At 33.7% G+C, this 20,826-nt stretch overlaps 1 protein-coding gene and 1 long non-coding RNA gene across 2 annotated transcripts in view; one reads left to right on the top strand and one right to left on the bottom strand.

Moving 5' to 3' along the window:
* Positions 1–1,821: 1,821 nt before the first annotated feature.
* LOC145276837 (uncharacterized) lies at positions 1,822–18,875 on the bottom strand. Its single transcript, XR_013868037.1, has 3 exons — positions 18,353–18,875; positions 5,309–5,634; positions 1,822–2,969 (listed from the first exon to the last, which is right to left on the bottom strand). It is a non-coding gene; the product is annotated as an uncharacterized LOC145276837 (long non-coding RNA).
* A 10-nt stretch (positions 18,876–18,885) lies between these two features.
* The window catches only part of LOC145276836 (uncharacterized), a 64,996-nt gene continuing 63,055 nt past the window's right edge, over positions 18,886–20,826 (top strand). Inside the window, exon 1 of the mRNA XM_080128200.1 lies at positions 18,886–18,908. The gene's annotated coding sequence lies outside the window, so the exon portion shown is untranslated. The remainder of the gene's footprint in view (positions 18,909–20,826) is intronic.

Here is a 20,826-nt window from a genome sequence, read left to right as displayed (position 1 = left end):
GAAATCAGAATTATTATTTTTATTATTATTATTATCATTATTTGCATCTCGTTTTTGTTTTTGTTTTTTTACAGCAAAGCAAATCAGTTTAATAACCCAGTAAATTTTTATAATTAAAATAAAACTTTCATTTTATTAATAGTGATAAGACACTGAATAGTTAACAAGGCCCACGTTATCTCCCTGTTAAAAATGGTTTTCTAAATAGTAACATTATTATTTAGAAATTCGTTCATAACAATGGGAAGGGGGTGTTGTTAAATATTTTGTCATTACATCGTTTTCTCATTTTGCCTTTCAATCGTCGACTATGTTAAACTGTTTATGAAAACTTTCAAGTAGCATATAGCATGTTGTGCACTAGCAGATAACATCTGGCTTTGTTTTAAAATACAAAATAAATTTTTTGTTGTCTTACAATTTTCAATCAATTACAAGGAATATATTTGAGGAAAAAATATACATGGAAATTAGCGGTGCCTATGTAATAATTTAAAAATTTATAAAACACAACAAATCTCTAATGAAATATTTATAAATTTTAAAAGAATCGGAATCGGGAATCGTAGCTGAATCGGAAATTTAGAACAGAATCAGTAATTGTATCGGAATTGAGAAAAATTTTGGAATCGTCCCATCAGTAATATATAATATATATATATATATATATATATATATATATATATATTACTATTTGCTTTTGACCCATTTTTGACCCTTTATAAACAATTTTAACAGACTAAAGATCAATAAAAGAGCAGACCGTAAAAATCCAATCATTTGAGACCCCTAGCGCCTCTCTGCGACTTTTAGTTTCATAGTAGATGGAGTTTTAAAATATGGAGACAGACTGACAGACAAACTGACAGACAGATCGACATATAGCCGTTTATATATTAGATATCAATTCAAAATGTGAGCTATCTACATAAAATTTTACACTAAAACATGTTTGTTCAAGGGAAATAACTCAATATTAAAAACTATGTAATTATCTCCCTTAGATTAAAAACATACATGGTTTATTTAAATTAGCGTTAGTTAAGTGGTATGGTACGTTAGACAACGATTTTGAAACTGTTGCGATTGGCATTGTTAATGGAAATAAAAAATTAGGAATTAGCAGAAACATCGAAAGCCGTTCTTATCAAGGGGAGGTTTGGGGTGTTTGTTTTCGAAGGCCGCTGGGTACCCTTGCGAAAAAAAAAAAAAAAAACGAATTTTTATTGACCACGAAGAATCATATGCGTCTATGTAGAAAGGGAGATAATAGGAAAGACAAGAGTTATTGGACTTTCAACAGAAATATTACCCAAAACTTCATATGTAGCTGTAATCATTCTGGCCAATAAAATAGTTACAGTCTATGTTCTTGTTGCGGGACTATGGGTGTCGATATTAGTCCCGCAAACTTCAAAAAATAAAAAATAAAAGTATATGTGTAAAATGGAGTTGAACAATCAAACAAAGATGATCTAGGCGGAGAATAAATTTAATACAAAATTTTTTCTTTTAAATCATAAATAAGTGAAAAGAGAAGACCAGAAAGTGTCTTCTTAATTGAGTCTCCTTCTGCGACTGAGGTAATTAAATGTTGTTCATATAATGAAGTAGAAAATGTTCCTGCAACTGAGGTAATTAAATTAAATGAAGTAGAAAATTAAAAGTTCTCGGTTCGAAATAACCAGTCCTTTTTTAGGAAGAATTAAACAACATAAAAGTCTATAGGAAAATAATTGCTTAAATAAACACAAGGCCAAACGACATTTCTTTTAACAAAATAACAACAAAAGGTTTATTTAGAAAAGGCGAGATTGTATCTCAGACTGGAGAGAAAGAAAGAAAGATTTTTAAGTGTCGTCTGCCGTCAGACTGCAGTCCTCAACAAGTAGCAGTGGGAGGAGTGAGTGAGAGAGGTCTGTATAGGTGGCTTGCTGGCGTCCCTCTCTGTCGATCGCAGCTGAGATTCCAAAGGGCTAAAAATAGTTCTTAAGGGGACAACTAAAATCAATGCACCCTGCCAACCGATTGGTCAGTGCGGCCAAATCACTTTGGTACCGGACGTTGATCCGCTTACAGTAAATAGTTTGTTAACTGCTACAGTCCATCGCTTAATTTAGCAAAGAAATTTAGAAAAGGGTAAAAAGTCCATCTACCCGTCGAGAATCAAATGATGGGTGCACACATGTTTAACATCCTGTGCACGGAATCGATGTTGATGTTTACAGCATGCTGGTTGGGGTCGACTGATTAGTTTTGGCACAAAATGCCCTTTTTATAGATTTTTTTTAATTTGTTTTCTTCGTAATCCGATTGGATGAAGAAAATATCTTTGTGACGTAAGATGCTTTGGAAGACGTCCACGTAAAAAGGCAGAATTTATATGCCCACAGAATTTGTGTGGGTGTAGAAAAGGGAAATGTGTGTGTATTTGAAACGATCTTTACACAGCAGCGCGCATGCAAGTGGGTTTTACAGTTGGAGATCATACACACGTTGCACGCCATTATTCTGTTTGAGTAGATCCCGCCATTGTTTACTGAGTCAACAGCTGGGCTACGATATTATGAATCAAGCACTATAAAAAAAAAAAAAAGAGAACTCATTTTAAAGTAGAGTGAAATTTTATTTCACTATGTAAATTGGCATAAAATGACCAGAGTTACTGATCTCATGATATAGGCCAATTCAAAAATCTCCACCATTTTGAGTCTAAGGCTAATGTTGGGGATAATAAAGAGAATATATTGTTTAAGGGTCCTGTTTTTTCCTTTTAAAAATATATGACAAAATTAACGTCTGCTTACAAAAAATCGTTACTCGTTCTGTCTTATGATATCTGATCAAGAATTGGGTGATCAATAACGCTTTAATCGATGACAGACAGAGGCCATTTTACTGTTGTCCCAATCCAGAGTGCTGCATTTTGAAATGTTGAATTGTTTCACCGTGTGACTAATTCTGCCCTCCTGAAATGAGATGAGCAAATGATGTAAACATAAAAAACGTGTGAAATAGAAGCATAAACGATAATCATTTGACTAGAAACATCAGTGTAGTATCAGTTCAATCTCAAGAGGTAATCACTCCTTCCTTTTTTTGATTTATTGCCCATTGGTGTAATGCCTGTTTCGAATATTAAAATCAAGATACAAAGCTACTAAGCCTTATATCTAGAATCAGCATTCATTTCTCTCCTGTATGCAACAGGGTCCAATATGTTGTAGAACTCCAAGTTGTATCCTGGATGACTTATAACTAAATATCATGAGGACTACATACATTCAAACTGATTGCTCTCTAAATGATTCTACAAAAAATAACAAAAATATGTTGGTCATAAAAAGTACACTTAATTATAACTTAACTAACACTGTGGGTCCATTAACTAACTAAAATATAATATAGGCTTGAACTTTAAATTCTATATCTTCCTCTATTCAACTGGTTTCCACTCCCAAACCATCTCTAATAAAAAGGCACTCCTAATTAATTATAATGAACCCAATGAAGTACAGATGTGCCAAAAGTCACACTTAACTTTTAAAAATTGTATATTATAAGCAATCTTTCAATATCAATTTCCTCGGGGAGTGTTACTTGGTTGCAAACATCCTGGTCATGGCACCAGATGTGGTCCTAACTTTGTCATGATACTGGAGTGGTTGGGATTTCGTAACTATCACATAGGGTTTCGGCCATACAAACCGTTATTTGTGCCCCACATTGTGTCAGAATAGTTTTACAAAAGAAAGCCTGGGGTGATTCGGCCAAAAAGAATGTTTACTGCTTGTGCTGGGGTTACCAAAAAGATTTAGCAACTCCAAAAGAAAATTGGAAAACAACCGATCAACAACAATGACAGGGTTTATTGCAACACTAATGTGTTTCAATAATATGTGGAAAAAAAAACTTGGTCAAATACTAATGTGTTTCACTATGTGGAAGAAAAGCTTGGTCAAATACTAATGTGTTTCAGTAATATGTGGAAAAAAAAAACTTGTTCAAATACTAATGTGTTTCAATAATATGTGGAAATAAAGTTTATTGAAACACTAATGTGTTTCAATAATATGTGGAAAAAACAACTTGGTCAAACACTAATGTGTTTCAATAATATGTGGAAAAAACAACTTGGTCAAATACTAATGTGTTTCAGTAATATGTAGAAAAAAAAACTTGGTTAAATACTAATGTGTTTAAATAATATGTGGAAAAAAAACTTGGTCAAATACTAATGTGTTTCAATATGTGGAAAAAAAAACTTGTCAAATACTGGAGATACCAGGAAAGTATGGTTGACTGGTGAAAAGTCTTTGATAGTCAAATATGGTAGGTACAGCAGTGGCAGAATTTTTGGCAAGGAACTTTATTCTCGGTCAACTGAAAACGAACGAACTCGATTTCTCAATTTAGTGTTGTCTTTTTATGGATATGATTTTTGGCAAATGAGCTTTCTGGTTGGTTACCTAATTAGAACTATCGACTAATGGTTTGATGTCACAACCACCGAGGAGGGCAAGAGGAAACGCTCTTCCCCCAGACTCGTATATGATTGTTCATTCTAGAGAAGCCAATGGCTAGGGCCATAATTAATGATCTGGGTTTCAATTTCTTTGACCGCTCCCAAGGTTTTGTGTCAAACTTTGCACTCTATGCCCTCATCAGTTTGACTCAGTGCACCTGTCAATGTTTGATACTTTTGTGTTGTTTTCATTTTATTAAAATCTAAATGATTTTGTTTTGCTTTTGACAACACCACGCATCTTCTTACAATTGTTTTGTTTTTTGCAAAAAATTCACAGGTCAACTATGGTTGTTGTTTTTCAATATATTTGCATTTGATGACCTTTATCTTTTTTCTTTTTTTTTTCATGGATTTAAAAAAATCTGTTACATAATTAACTTATTACTTTAATTTGCATAATTAATAAAAGATCTGATTAATTTCACAAGTCAATTCATGACTATCGGAAATTTATCCTCTTTCAGATAAATTTGACGTGAAAATAACTAGCCTGCAAAAAAATGAAAGGATGAAATACAAAAGGGGGGGGGGTAAAGAAATAAAATATAAAGTCTTGTTTCAAAACGAAGAAGAGATTTTATTTACAATAAAATTAGTTGCAAATTCTTCCCTTTGCATTAAATTCAAAAACAAAGAATGCCAAGGTAACAACATATAATGAAAAAAAAAAACGTTGGTTCTTACATTGAGAATGTCGTATCAATGAACGATTACAATATAATTCAAATAGTAGTTCCTAATCATACTCTTATATGCAATAAATTTTAGGAACATACTCACAAATTGATGTCGGTAAGACACGTGCCTTTTTCTTTTTTTCTCAATTCAAAGTCCTTTAAAATTTTATACTCCTTCTAAATATGTGCAAACCATAGCCACGTAAATAGTCTTCAAAAGTATGGCTTGTCGCGTCCCAGTGTTCTGTTGCCGGGTATTCTTCTTGAAGGAGGGCTTGTTAAAATACCATATCTGCGCCAGGCAATGAATCTACGTCCACTCTCCACGTTGCTGGAACCAAAAGAGGCCGATTTTTAGTGCTAGGCTCGTGACGTCATCAAAAAGCTAGCATTGCTCTTTTCTTCAAATTAAAGGGAATTTCGTATGAACTGAAAATATACGAAACTAAGAATCATAAAAGATACAAAATACAGAAAATCAAATATAAGAACCAGAATAAAAATATAATAAATGTATAAACAGGGGGATGCATAATTATTGGTACAAAAAAATTCCAACATTCTCCCCTAAAAAGAAATGGCAGTCAACCTGCAGTTGAATGACACTTGTAAATTTTATGATACAAATTTTTTCTTTATATATTTACATATACCACACAATGTATGGTCAGAAGAACTCCAGGAAACACATACGAGAACAAAAAAGCAGAAAAATACAATTAAGATTATTCCATAAGAATTCACATGAAAACCTTCATGTTTTAGGTCTGAACAGAGGAGTACCTAACCAGATTCAAATTTAAAACTAATGATCAGATGCAAGGTCACAACAGAAGTTTGGACGGAGAATATTCCGCCAGATAATTAACTATTTGCATATAAAAGAGTATAAAGGCTTGAGAAGTTCACATAATTTACCATCCAACCTCCTCATCCCTATAGGATCTCTGGCGAACACCAAAATATCTCAGCTCCCTCATAACCAAAAGAGCCCAGTGAGATCAACACCAGTGCTACAAGAGGGTCGAATCTAATCAACCCTATGCTTTGATAAGTTCTTCAACTTGGTGGAATGAAATAAAACTGAAACTCAAATTCTGCACAAATTATGCAAAGCAGTCACAGTTTTAAACGTTTATATAGCTATATACATAAAGCCAAACAAACAAAGTTAGATATAGGTGTCAGAAACACCCAGGTATCTGGAGGTGCAATACTTATGGAAGGAGAGATCCAATCTTCTTGTGTCCAGCATTGAAACAAGCATCTCAGCATCAGAAAACTCACTTCTAACTAAGTATAAGATGGTCCTGAGCACCTCAGAAACACCCCAGGACAAATCGATCTTGACTTCGATAGCTCTTGCAATACCGCAGGAAGCTATGTCAAGGAAGATCTTCACAATATATTCAAAAACAATAACACCTCCATGTAACTCCAAAGCAGGAAGCGTTCTACTTAAAGGAGCAACTTCATACAATGAACGTTCCGTAAGTGATCTCTGCACAACATGACCTACACTCTCGTAGCAACTCGGAGAAGCTGAACTACACACCATGTAGTCAGCAAATTCGACAGGATCCATCATGGGATTCTTTATCGAGTTACACTCAACATGAATCTGGACGCCCCAGTCCAACTTTTCATGTAACTCTTCCAAAACCATTCTCCTCTTGGTTTTTACAAGTTGACAGGTGCATATATAGTACTTTCTGCCCTATACTCTTGATGGAGAATTTCTCTCCCAGTGCTAACATTAGCACTTAAAAAAGTGCACAAAACTTGCACTTTCACACAGGATTTGTGGCCTAGTGGGTGATGCCCTTTTCTCTTCCCTGCAACCTCTCTCCCACAGGAGTGACGTTGTGAGCCTGTCTTTGTTTTATCGTTACTACCATGGCAGGTGCTCGTCTGAGCTCCAATCTCTGGTCCTCCCTCGCCAATCTTTCACGATAAACACCCATCTAGCTGAAACCACTGTCAAAAATTTTCCCCACTCCTTATCTGTGCCAAAATCAAAACGTAGATTCCATGAACAAAGCTTCCTTCTGAGAAGTGTACGCCTGTGGAACTCTGTTCCGGTTGCCTGTTTCCAACCTGACTACAATCTGGATGTCTTCAAGTCCAATGTAAACAAATTCCTGATGAACCACTCCCTTAAGTAAGACACTTTATCAAATCTCCAATACTGGCGTACTGTACATGCAATAACCCTTATCCCCGAGTGGCTTCCGGCCCTTAATAAACAAAAAACCACTCCCTAAAGTAAGACACTTTATCAAATCTCCAATACTGGTGTACTGTACATGCAATAACCCTTATCCCCGAGTGGCTTCCGGCTCTTAATAAACAAAAAAAAAAAAAAAAGGATTGACTCCTCTCCTTTAACGACTGGCTATTGTCAGAACTACATGACCTGAGTAATACTTCACCATCATGACTAAGTTTCTCAGTATTCTGACAAGGTTGTGGTAGATAACCACATATGCGAGTTTTCGAACTAACATTGTTAGAGGGTAAAACAATCCCAACATTCCATGGAAATCCCTCCATGAATTTCTCAATATTCAACTGATTCATACCCACGCTTAACAAGTTGTGGACACGAGTGGTATCATTCATGATATCTGGGAAGCTCACTCCCAATACATTTTTCTTTAAAATATCACTGGCAAACTGCCCGCCAGAAAAATCAAACTTCAGCGCCTGACTATGCAGATCCTCTGAAGTGGCATTTGCAACACTGTTTTCCGACTGTGATGCAATATTTCCCAAGCCAAACTTGCCAGCACTCAGCAAACAGTCTCCAGAGTCTGGACATTTGGGCTTAGGAGTTGATAACTCGCCAAGCATCTCCTTGAGGGTTTCGAATATCACAGGGTTACACAAGGAATCACACTCCACTCCATCGGCCAACCTCAAGAGAATGAATCAAACCTGGGACGAGAACACTACAACATTAACAGCATCCGCAGGGAATGATCACCCAACAACTCAGTTATGTTATCTACCGATGATAACCATTCATCAACATCGGCCTTCATTGTCATAAAATAAGGTTTTGGCAATTCCCTTTGCAACCACAATAAATCTAAGATGATGATAATCTTCCCTAAATAAAACTTTTGTTTCCTTACAAAGAATCCGGAAGAACGAGTGACCAACATCGTACAGCGTTTGTTTTTTTTTTCAAAAATATGGACTAAATCCAAACAAATAGAAAAAACAGGCGTTCAAATATTATACACAAAAAAATGCACACACAAGGGTTACAAAAGTATATGCATAAAATTCCTTCCTCATAGCACAAAACAAACAAGACTAATACAGTATATTGAGCAGTGAAAATATCAAAGGATACAATCCTCAGTTACAAATTAAAAGGGTCACTATGGCTCAAAATTAAAATTAAGTGGATTTAAAATTCAAACTTCTATATGGAAGTTAATTGACTGGAAATGAAGAATAACGTTTAACACTCTTTATAGCAATATCCTCACCGAAATGCAACTTAGAAAAAGAGTGGGAAGAGAGTTTAAATATACAACTACGTCAGGGGAGGGTACATGCCACTAATGTCAGATGTGTATCTTCGAATGAATCCAAATAACTAAATGCAAATACGGGCTAAGGCTAAGAAAAGGTAACTTATTTTTTCACAAACTCTTAGTATAACACAGACCGGTAAGCAAATGGGTATGAACTCGCTATTGAAAATTATCATAAATATCTTCAACATATAAGAAATCCTTTTTCACAATAAAACACAAAAGTAATCGCACATATGCGAATTCAACAAGTTTTAGGTAAAGTAGACTTTAACGCATAATACAATATTTGTAATAATATCGTCCGGTTAATTCACAAGAGAACGCTTGTGTTCATTATAAATCAAAATATATATACTTATTCCTTTTTTTTTTAATATATTGGGGAAAAATACGTACATACAACTAACACTGCTTTCGGACACAGCATACCTATTTACTTGCCTCCCCACGAGGGCATAGATGAAGATCGGTTCTTAAAGTGGAGAAAATCCAGCTTCTAAAAGATATCGGACATGTCGGATTAGTACGAAAAAAATCAAACTACCTCACTCTAACAGGATCTCCTATTCACTGACTAGGGACAGTAAATGCTATAGTTTCTCCCAAACGTAAACTGCAATACCCATGGGATTTCAACTAATACAAGTAAAATGTAAATTATATTCCGAAAGAGGATTATGAAAGTTACAACTTCAATTCTAAAGGTAGAAAATGGAAAGTATATACGTATTACTTAACCTCTTTTTATTGGGAAAAATATATACGAAAAATATATACGAAAAATATATATGAAAAATATATACGAAAAATATATACGAAAAATATATACGAAAAATATATACGAAAAATATATACGAAAAATATATACGAAAACTATATGAAAAATATATATGAAAAATATATACGAAAAATATATATGAAAAATATATACGAAAAATATATATGAAAAATATATACGAAAAATATATATGAAAAATATATATGAAAAATATATACGAAAAATATATATGAAAAATATATACGAAAAATATATATGAAAAATATATACGAAAAATATATATGAAAAATATATACGAAAAATATATATGAAAAATATATATGAAAAATATATACGAAAAATATATATGAAAAATATATACGAAAAATATATATGAAAAATATATATGAAAAATATATACGAAAAATAGTGCGCTATACTAGACGTACGTAAAATATATTAGAAAGATATAAATAAAGACATTAGACGTACATAAAAATGCTAAATTCAGAAATAAACTAAATATAACATTCTAATCTCTGTACAGACGTATTATGTTAAATTCGGGAATTTTTAGTTAGGCCGAATGTCGAATGTTCGAAACATGCACAGAATTACAAGTCTGCTTAACTCAATGGAGATAGTAGTCGTCAACTCTTTAAAGGGACGTTAAGATATGCACTAAATTACAACTTAATGTAGGAAGGGAATTTAGTAGTTGAAATATCTATACAGACCAGTTCTAAATACAGGCGAGAGGTACGGGGAGGTAAGGAAGGGTCAAGAAGGTGGGCTGATGAGATAAAGTTAAACCCCTCTTACTGACCTAACAGAAAGAATTAAACATGTTTCGAAATAACGTTTCATACAGTGCAAATAGTAACCTTAGTTCACTAAATCAATTCGAAATAACCGAACACTTAATTTGAAAAGCATTCCGAAATAAGGGAACATTAAATTTGTAAAATGTTTTTACAGAAAGAGAATTAAAACGTATCTCGATGAAAAACTTTATTTTCAAAATGTTCCGAAAAAGGAAACAAAAAATTTGCAAGATGTATTTAATAGGGGGACAAAATTTGCAAAATGCCTTCAAATAAAAGCAGCAAATTTACAAAATGCTTTTAGATAAGGGAAAACAAATTTGCAAAATGCTTTTAGGTAAGGGAAAACAAATTTGCAAAATGCTTTTAGATAAAGGAAAACAAATTTGCAAAATGCTTTTAGGTAAGGGAAAACAAATTTACAAAATGCTTTTAGATAAGGGAAAACAAATTTGCAAAATGCTTTTAGATAAAGGAAATCAAATTTGCAAAATGCTTTTAGATAAGGGAAAACAAATTTGCAAAATGCTTTTACAGAAAGAGAATTAAAACGTATCTCAATGAAAAAAGAATACAGTTTATTTTCAAAGTGTCCCAAATAAGGGAAGGAAAAATTTGCAAATAACACTGAAAATGGTAGTGTCATAGTAGTACTATGTTGGTAAGTTAGAACGACGACAAGATAGTCAACATAACGTTCATTTGGGAAGTCTCAATAATTGCTTAAATTATGAAAACATTGGTAGAAATCCAATAAATGTCATATTGGATTCTATCAGTATTTTGTTTTATTTTCATGATTTAATCGATTATTAAAGGTCGTATAGAATGGGGTTGTATGGAATGGGGTTGTATGGAATGGGGTTGTAAATGGATTATAACATTAAATGCTACTAAGACTAAGTTTCTTTCTTTTAACAATTACAAAAAAACCCTTCTCAATCACCAATTGCCAAAACAAATAACCCCTACCCAAGAGTTAATCATTCAAACTCCTCAGCTTAACATTCACAGGCAACATTAATAGGATTAAATACATTGAGGATATTGACAAGGCTGCTGCAAAAAGGTTGGCTCCCACTACCATACTAGAAAATTATTCATATCTGAGAGTACCCTATACCTCTACGAAGGTACCATTCGCCCATACGCTGATTCATCTACCATTAGTCTCTCCCTCTTAAACAGAGTTCAAAAACGAGTTTCCAATCTAATAAGTTCCGCACTATCAGCCAAACTCCAACCGCTGTCCTCACAACGTTGTATCCCTGTAATATAAGTACTTTAATAGAATGTGCTCCGATGAAGTCAGAGCACTTGTACCTTCTTGAAGTACATACTCCAGACTAATCTTAATAGGAGCAAAACCCACCCGTTCACTGATGCGTACATGCCAGAAAAAACTCCTAAAGGTTTCTTTCCTCGCACCGCTACCTTTTAGAATTCCCTCCTTGTTTCCTGTTTCGCCGACTGTACTGACATGCAACAGTTTAAATGTAATGTGAACAGACATCTCGTTACTTAACTTCACACAATTTCTTGTTAGATATTATCTCAAATAATTTACATTCAAGTGGCAATATGTCTTGTTTGGGGGGGGGGAGTAAAGAAACAAAATTCAATAAACCTAGCAAAATTCTAACCTCGATCGTGATTTTAATTTCTACATTTTTTTTTTCTTTTATATTCATTAAATTTCGATATAATTTGATTTTGTGTGTGTATATAAAAATAATGTTCTAAATTCATTCTCTCATAAAAATATTTTTGAAAATTAATGTTTATTCTCATTCAAAAGTATTTATTCTAGAAACACAAACAAATTTCTAACAATAAGTTTTATAACAATAACAAAATTCACTGCTAGAACCGGATCTCTGTATACATACGCTTAGGTTTGTCCGGTACCTGACATAAACTGACAGATTATACCAAGTGTTGCAGAGCAAATCTTAAAAATGCTAGGAAACACTTAAATATTTAATACAAGTAATGCTAGAATAACATTGTAAAGCCATGATATGGGGGAGGTCGAAAAATTGGGACTAGCTGGATCACATATGGACAAAAGGAACACACTTCCCTTTGTGGAACGAGGTCAAAATAATTGACAGAGATTCATATGGAGAGTCAGGCAACTCAAATCAGCAGCACATATGCTAAAAAAAAGAAAAATTTACTAAGCAGATGAAGTATTTAGGAGCTTCTAATTGTAGGAAAAACAAAAATTGTACACCCTTAAAATTTTGGCGATGGAAAGGGAGATAATCCCTTGTCAATCTTTATTAAAGTTGCATTCCCTTTGTCAACGAATTTTTTCACATATACGATACCGTAGCCCAGGGTTGCTAGGTTGGCTTTTTTAAAGGCCAAATTTCGCGAATTTGGCCTTTTTAAAAGCAGTTTAGCCTTCGAAATTTCTGTTTGAACCTTTTTCCAAATTTGGCCTTTTACTGATCATTTTATATAAATATTTATTTAATAGCAATTATTAAAGAAAAAGTCATAATTAAATAATTTAAAAAGTAGTTTACATGTCAAAACTTGTAGATTTTTTTTTCATTTTGGCTTTCTTTTTTCTCGATTCATGGATTTGCATGAGGAAAACAGCCCCAGAATCAACATCTGCTAATATTTGTCATATCAGGAAAAAATCTTTTTTTAAAGACTAAAGAGCTGCACTGAGGGAAACTCACACCTAAATGTTTAATTTTCATACTTACTTACGTTTATCTGGAACCGCTGAGACAGTTCACAATTGAGCATAAAACTGTTCTGGGGACATATTTTTAGTACTGGCGTCTTGGTCCTGTCCAGTCAGGTCACTGAGTTTTAGTTTTCCCTTTTATTCTTTTTTTTCATTTCAATAAATATTCAATTAATAGTAAATGAGATATATATATATATATATATATATATATATATATATATATATATTCATTCCACGGATTTCTACCTTTTAGATTACTTTGGATAATCTTCCAATTACGCGATTCCCTTGGATTTTACTTGTGCGAATGGAAATTTAACTAACTTTCTTGGATTTTGCATCTTTCTTTAAATTTTGCATGTTTTTTAACATGTTTTATTAACTACTTGTTCTTATATATATATATATATATATATATATATATATAACCAAAGAAGAAAACAGTGATCCACACGAACTGTCAAAACAATTGATAATGCATCACCAGAGTTTGTATGAAAAGCTTTTCAACAAAGATGGAACATGTAAAACATTAGAAAATGTTGAGTTTGGTGCTAGTTTCAGAAATCCATAAGTTCACATTAACTGCTGATGCACAAGTGGACAAAAACTACAAAAATGTAAAAACTAAAATTGAGGTGTAAAGCTATGTTGCAAGAAGCCTTACATCAAGTAGAAAAAAGAATTCCCAAAGCTGCCAACATGTTTAAAGGACTTTCATTTCTAAAACCTGATAAAGTTCTTAAAGATTAAGAGCAAAGTTTGAAAATTTGCCATTTCCACATATCACGGAAAATAACTGTATAATTGAGGCACAATACAGAAAAGTTTGTTTGGTGGAATTGTGTGAAGAACCATATTTTGCAGAGAATGGAATTCCTCCAGATTCTCTTAAATTCTGGCAGTTTGTGGCCAAACATGATAATTTTAAGGAACTTGCAGCATATGCTTTAACATCCCTGATAACACCCGCAAGTAATGCAACTGTTGAAAGAATGTTTTCTTTAGTTACTGCTATCAGAACAAAGCCTTTTAACAGAATTCAAAATAAATTACCGGATGCTATTGTAAGAGTTCGTTCTTACCTTTTATATAACGATACTTGTTGCAAAGACTTTATATGCACAACTAAAATGATAAAGCTACACAACAGTGACAATCTTTATAGTAAAGAAGAAAGCAACACCACAAATAATAATGAAATTAAGTATTTAGAAAATGTTCTCCACTATTTGCCATGAACTTTCAACATTACCTCTTACTTCTTTGCCATGTTATAGACATTTTCAGGAAGAATTATGTTTTTCTTCAATACGTGCCTTTTATACAATGTCATTTTACTCCATTGGAAAATTATTGCACTTGCAGTTCTGCAGCTTTCATATAAAAAATCAAAATCAAAATAACTGAACAAGTTTTTTTCTGTGACATCTTTGCTGTTGCGCCCATTGCCAAATCCAAAGTGACAAAGGTTAAAATTAAGGCTAGTCAATCGAAAAGAGGGGATGACTTTCGAAAATATCGGTGAAAAAAACGACCCCCTCCTCCCTGTAGAAAAGTGCCCAGTTGAGGGTGAAGGAATTAATGTTTTTAGCCAATTTTTCGATATTAGTCGTCTGAAGGGCTGAGCTTCAAAACGATATCAATCTCTTGAAAATCCTTTGCCTCTGTCGAAAGTTTTAGACAGATATACATGCATACATACATACATACATTTAAACAGACAGGTGAGATTTATATTATAGATTTATAGTAATCATATGTAGTAATATATATTTATATATATATATATATATATATATAAATAATATGTAGTAATAGTGACATTTTATCTAAAAATAAAAGGCAGGAACATTTCACAACAATCACGGCTCACTTTGAAACACCCATGCGTGTGAAGAACGCATAGGAACGACGTTATGATGCGACCGCTGCACACATAAAACAAAAGGAACTATGTTACGCTCCATTGTGTATAAATAAAGTAAACAGGCTGGAGCTTCGAGAAAGCTTGTATATAAAGATTTGCCTGCCAAATCAAACCAGTTTTCTCTTCAATTTCCTAAGTGTTAACACGATTTCAAGTAAACTTTGTTCCTATCTATTCATATCTGTTGCACACAAAATCATGATGGGTGTTTACCCATCATGATTTTGTGTGCAACATTGAGCAAGGACTTAAATTTTATCTTAAACAATTTTATTCCAAACTACTGTTCTATGATATGAACACACACACACATTCACATATATGATTTATGGACTGTTCTTCTCAAAAATAGCCACTTACGACACACTTATCATAAAAACATCAGTAATTTCAAGCCTCGTGCTAATCTCACAAAATCCTCACTTTACTAATTCTTCATCACAAGAAAACACTTGTCGTGGTTTCAAAATCATCACCTCCATTTTCTTTCTTTCTTCGCCCCCCCCTGTTCTCTTCATTTTCCCTTCCCTTAAAAAAAGGACCCGATTGGGTAACACAAGCTAAATATATGAACATATCCGGGTTCAGTGAATTCATTCACCTTCCCTTTCTCTTTTCGTCATCGATTTCGCTACACATGTTGGAATTCAAATATATCAACAAAACGCCAATAAAACAGGCAATTGACTTTTTACTTTTTAGACGAAATTAATTTAAATGGAATCAACAAACTCCTAAGCTACGTTTGATTGCATAAATTTCGTTCTAGAATTAATTAGAGTCGTTTGTTTGTCTTATTGGCAGCGACACCACTAACATCACGCTGGTCAAATGAATACAGTCAGCCTCAGCCCAACCAGGCAAATTTTGGACCTGGCCGCCGAGGGAGTCCCTTCCTTAACACTGACCCCTGAGTTTTCAGTGTCCACCGTCCGTTCCGGATCACCCTGACGTCCAGCTGATTGTTCCATACTCAGCGAGGAGCCCTGAACCACGCTATGTCTAGAGCACCTGTACCAGACCTTAGCCTCCAGTGATATGCGACCTTCCAGGCGACAAGCATCCAGATCATACGATTTTTCTCTCCCTTTGCAAATAAAAGGCAAACCCTCGTCTTTAACCAAGTAACCTGTGTCTGTCATTCTTCTTAGCCTTTTTGCTCTTTACTTTTTGCCTGTGTCTACCTTGTTAGTTGTTGGGTCGACTGCCCCCGGACGACCGGCCCCGCAACACACTTATGTTGTAACAATTTAAACTAACATTCCTAACACGTAAATAAATGTTGTCTGTTTCATGTTGATACAGTGATTTCATGTTCTTAGTTGAGAGTCGTTATTTTCTGGATTTCATTTTTTATCTTTATGTAAGGATGTGGATTGGTACAAAAATCTTTCTCTTAATTGGCAATCCCATTAAATTTACCTTTAATGGTCCCGCGGATACACTCCTACTGTCGACTATAATAAAATTGCAACACCTGCAACTTCGGTCCTAAAAATTAATGAACCCCAATATAGATTGGTGCTCCCCGACTTGCATCCAAATAGAATATATATCCAAAATTACGAAAAATCATTGAGTAGAAAGTTTTTTACAGCTAAACGTCATTTTTACAAAAAATGGGTAAAATCGCATTCTTCTTACGTTATAAAGTAGACGGTAATAATCTACATACAGGAGACACAACTCTGAAAGGAAGGTAAAACTTGCGGAGAATGCTCTGTTTTACGGTTGTTTCAAAAATGGAACGGAATTTAAATTTCATTCCGTTTTAATCTTTTTTTGGGTTTGTATTACTGTACACATAGATTCGAAAAAGTTGTCAAAAAACAAATATATAACAAATAAATGTTATCAAAGGCAAGATAAGTTACTTTTCTACCTAACTGGATATATTTTTTGTGTTTTTATTCAATGTAACATTTATTCAGCTCGAAAAACATACAGTGTTTACCGATGTATTCGAAAATTCAAGATGCCGTCTTATTCTCTCTTTAACACTGTAAGTGTGGGAAAAGATGTTATAAATAAAAAACCGGATAAAATACTGTTAAAAACTCGCTCAATATATGTTACCGTGACATAGGTTGACATATATTCGGCGGGTTTTTAATAGTATTTTGTATAGTTTTTTTTTTATAACACCTTTTTCCATACTTACGGTGTTAAAGAGGGTGTGAGACGCCATCTTGAATTTTCGAATACATCGGTAAACACTGTATGTTTTTCGAGCTGAATAAATATGTTACATTGAATAAAAACACAAAAAATATATCCAGTTAGGTAGAAAAGTAACTTATCTTGCCTTTGATAACATTTATTTGTTTTTTGACAACTTTTTCGAATCTATGTGTACAGTAATACAACCCCCCCTTTTTTTTTAATTCCACATGCGTCCCAAAAAATAGAAAGTAATTGATAAAATAATAAAAATTAAGTTAAAAAAAAAATGGATAGCACGATCATCAATCTGTGCACAAGAGTTGCACAGTTGCACATATAAGAATTTTTATGCAATGAGCAACCGGTTATTAAACAAGTTCACCGTACAACTACAACATTAAGACACAGACAGAGGCCAAAAGAGAAACAGCAAAGCAAAAGGAAGAATGACTCGAAATAGGGAAGGGGGGAGGGGTTGCTATTTTTAGCACAAGGTCGAGGGGAGAGGCGGTAAGTAAAAGAAAGAAAATAAACAGAATTCTAGGATTGTTGACATATCGGCGTGGGTCAAAGTATTTTATTCAAACATTCAAAGATAACATTTGCATATATATATATATAATAATAAAAAAAAAATAAATAAATAATAATAATAAAATAAAAAAAAAAAATAAAAAAAAAATAAAAAAATCGGTTTTTAGCTTTAAAACAAACTGGAGTAAGTTTACATTTCACTTCAACAAACGTAAATCAATTCTTTTCGGCTTGGGTACGTACATCCAAAGATTTTTCGGCAAGACTGGAGTTTAGGTGGAAAAATAATCTCGAACCCTTTATCACATAAAAGGAACTAATTTCCCGAATCACCGGTACGTTACTATGTCAATAATATAGGTATTTCAGAAGTTGTTTTTGAAAACAACTTAAAGAAGCCCAACTTTTTACTTATTTATTTTAAAACGTTTCACGATCTTTTTTTCACGATATCTTTCTTCTCTCATTTTTTACTTCTTTATTTTAAACAACATTTTTTGATTTTAAACAGAACGTTCCACGATATCTTAAGCACCTTTTTTTTTTTAGCACGGTAACAAAAATACATAAGTACCGAAGGTTTTATAATTAATAAATTTAAATTTGAAATAGAGAAATAATAACTTGCAAGAGATTACGCGTGTTTAATATTAATTTGTATCGTTTATAAATACTCACGTAATTTAATAATAATCATCACGCGATTCAATTTTTAATATGAAGTCAGTCCTGAGTATTGTATTGCCAAATTGTTTTTCCCTGTAAAAAAAAAAAACGCTTGAAATTTTTTTTCGGAGAACTTCATTCCATAACGGATACGTACAATTTAAACTTTTTTCGATATTTTCATTTTTTAATGTCTTGATTAAACTGTACAAGTACCCGTTGAAATAAGACAACTTCGAGGAATCGTATTTTTGGTACTTATGCAGAGAGTGATCCGGACGTAACTCACCGGACGCTCGGCTTGCCCCGTAAAACGACGTCAACAGCCGGAGTTAGCCGAGCGTCGGCGAGGAAAAGCAAGCCGAGCGTCGGCGCTGAAAACATAACAAGAAAAGAGAAACCTACCTTAATGTAAAATTTGTTAAAACTTTTATTTACTGTAACGGAAAACAAATTTTTTTTGTATTTTTTTTTTTTTTTTTTTTTGTAAATGTAAAGTGTTTTTATATACAAGAAAGTTATGTTTTTTTTTTTTTTTTTTTGAAGAAGAAGAAACAGCGAAAAAAAGGTAACAAGCAAAATTTGTTTTTTTTTTACAAAACATGTTTTTTTTGGGGGGGGGGTTAGGGTTAGGGTTATTTTTTTATTTTTTTAAGAATAAACAGCGAAAAAAAAAGTAACAAGCAAACTGTTTTTTTTTTTTTTTGTGCAAAACATGTTCTTTTTTTTTTTTTTGTTAGGTGGTTAGGGTTAAGGAAAAACCTGGTAAAAGAAAAATGCGAGGAATATTTACTGTTGGTATTTCCTCAGACTGTTGGAGGGACACGACTATGAGGGACAGGTTTTCTTTTTTGCAAGCAAACTCCTTTCCTGACAAAATTCCAGGACACTGGGGCCTGGGCGCTGCTGTTTGCAATTTTTTCCGACAAATATGTTAAGTTCATATTTCCTTCCATAGGTACGCAATTTTAAGGGTTGTTAAATAAATCTGAAATTGTAACGGTTGTTGTTAAATAAATCTGATTCTGTACTGTTTTACTTTTCTTCTTTTTCCTTATTGTCGTCTGCTGCTTTGAATTTTTTTTTCTTGCGTCGCGCACGCGCGTAGCGTTGACAACCGTCGAACGATATCGGCGACGCTCGTTGAAAACCGTCGAACTACATCGCCGACGCTCGGCTAACTCCGGCTGTTGACGTCGTGTTACGGGGCTAGCCGGGCGTCCGGTGAGTTACGTCCGGATCACTCTCTGCATAAGTACCGTATTTTTTTATTTAAAAATTGTTAAAGCTTTCACAACAACTAAAAAAATATGCACTTACTGACTGCGCTATTTTTAAATCGTATTTCAAAGTTTAATTAAAGTTTTATGATGTTTTTTTTTATTTTTTTTATTATTCAATTGTAAGGTTAAAGTACAAAACACCCTCCCCATTTTAAGAATGGCTTTTTAAATAATAACGTTATTTCAGCACGGACTGCAGTACTGCACTGCATGACTCATGCAGTGCATGAGTACCAAAAAGAAGTTGCGACAAAGTTTATACAGTGTGGTATTTTTTTTTTTTTTTAACTAGTCCCAGCATAGTATACCCCCCCCCCCGTTCAGAACGCCTTTCGGAATAAACACCCGCCAATCTCCCCATGTTAAGAACGGCTTTCGAGGTTGGGGGGTGTTTATTCCAAAAGCCGTACTTAACATGGGGAGGTTGGGGTGTTTATAATACGCTGGGGCACGTCGTAAAAATTTACCGACATTGTTATGTTGGAGTTAATCCGAGAATGGATGAGAAAGTACGAGAGAATACAGACTTTTTATTTACAAAAGACGCCATGACAGAAAAAAATGGACAAGTAACTCTTCCGAACTTCCGATTTGTCCAAGGGACTTAAATGTAGTTTTAAAAAAACTAGAAAAATGTGCCGTTAGTTGCAGAGGAATTGTAACTTTTAAAGAAACCTTTATCAGGTAAATACTCCACCCTCGAAAATTCCTTTAAAATTACCACTCTCTCAAGTTTTCGGGGTTGCTGAAAACGAAAATAACGTTTAAAATTACGGCAAACGAATAGTTTCCAAGATATGAAGTAATTTTCGTTCTAAAAAGGTGGGGGTGGGGGGTCACTTTTCTATAATTTAACGTAAAACGATCACTCACTTTGTGGCCACGTTTTTTTTTGGGGGGGGGGGGCTTTCTTTCCACCCTCGGAAAATCCTTTAAAATTACCACTAAAATTCCAGGAAACAAGTAGTTTCCAAAATATGATGAAATGATGCACTCACTTTATGGTAATTTTTTTTTTGGGGGGGGGGGTGCCGGTTGTTTTGTTTTTGTTTTTTTTGTTTCGTTCTTTTTTTTTTAAGGGGGATACAGAACTTGTATAGTTTTTTAACAGGTGCTTATTAATTACTCGTTTTAACATAAGTAACGTGCCGACATTAACCGAGCAGAAGAACTGTTTAATATTTTACAAAAATTCTGTTTAGA

The sequence above is a fragment of the Euprymna scolopes genome, chromosome 5, assembly GCF_053919585.1.
Source record: "Euprymna scolopes isolate OS-2025 chromosome 5, ASM5391958v1, whole genome shotgun sequence".
NCBI classification, from domain to species: Eukaryota; Metazoa; Mollusca; class Cephalopoda; order Sepiida; family Sepiolidae; genus Euprymna; species Euprymna scolopes.
The sequence above is the reverse complement of the archived record's forward strand: the minus strand, read 5'-3'. Positions and strand labels throughout refer to the sequence as shown.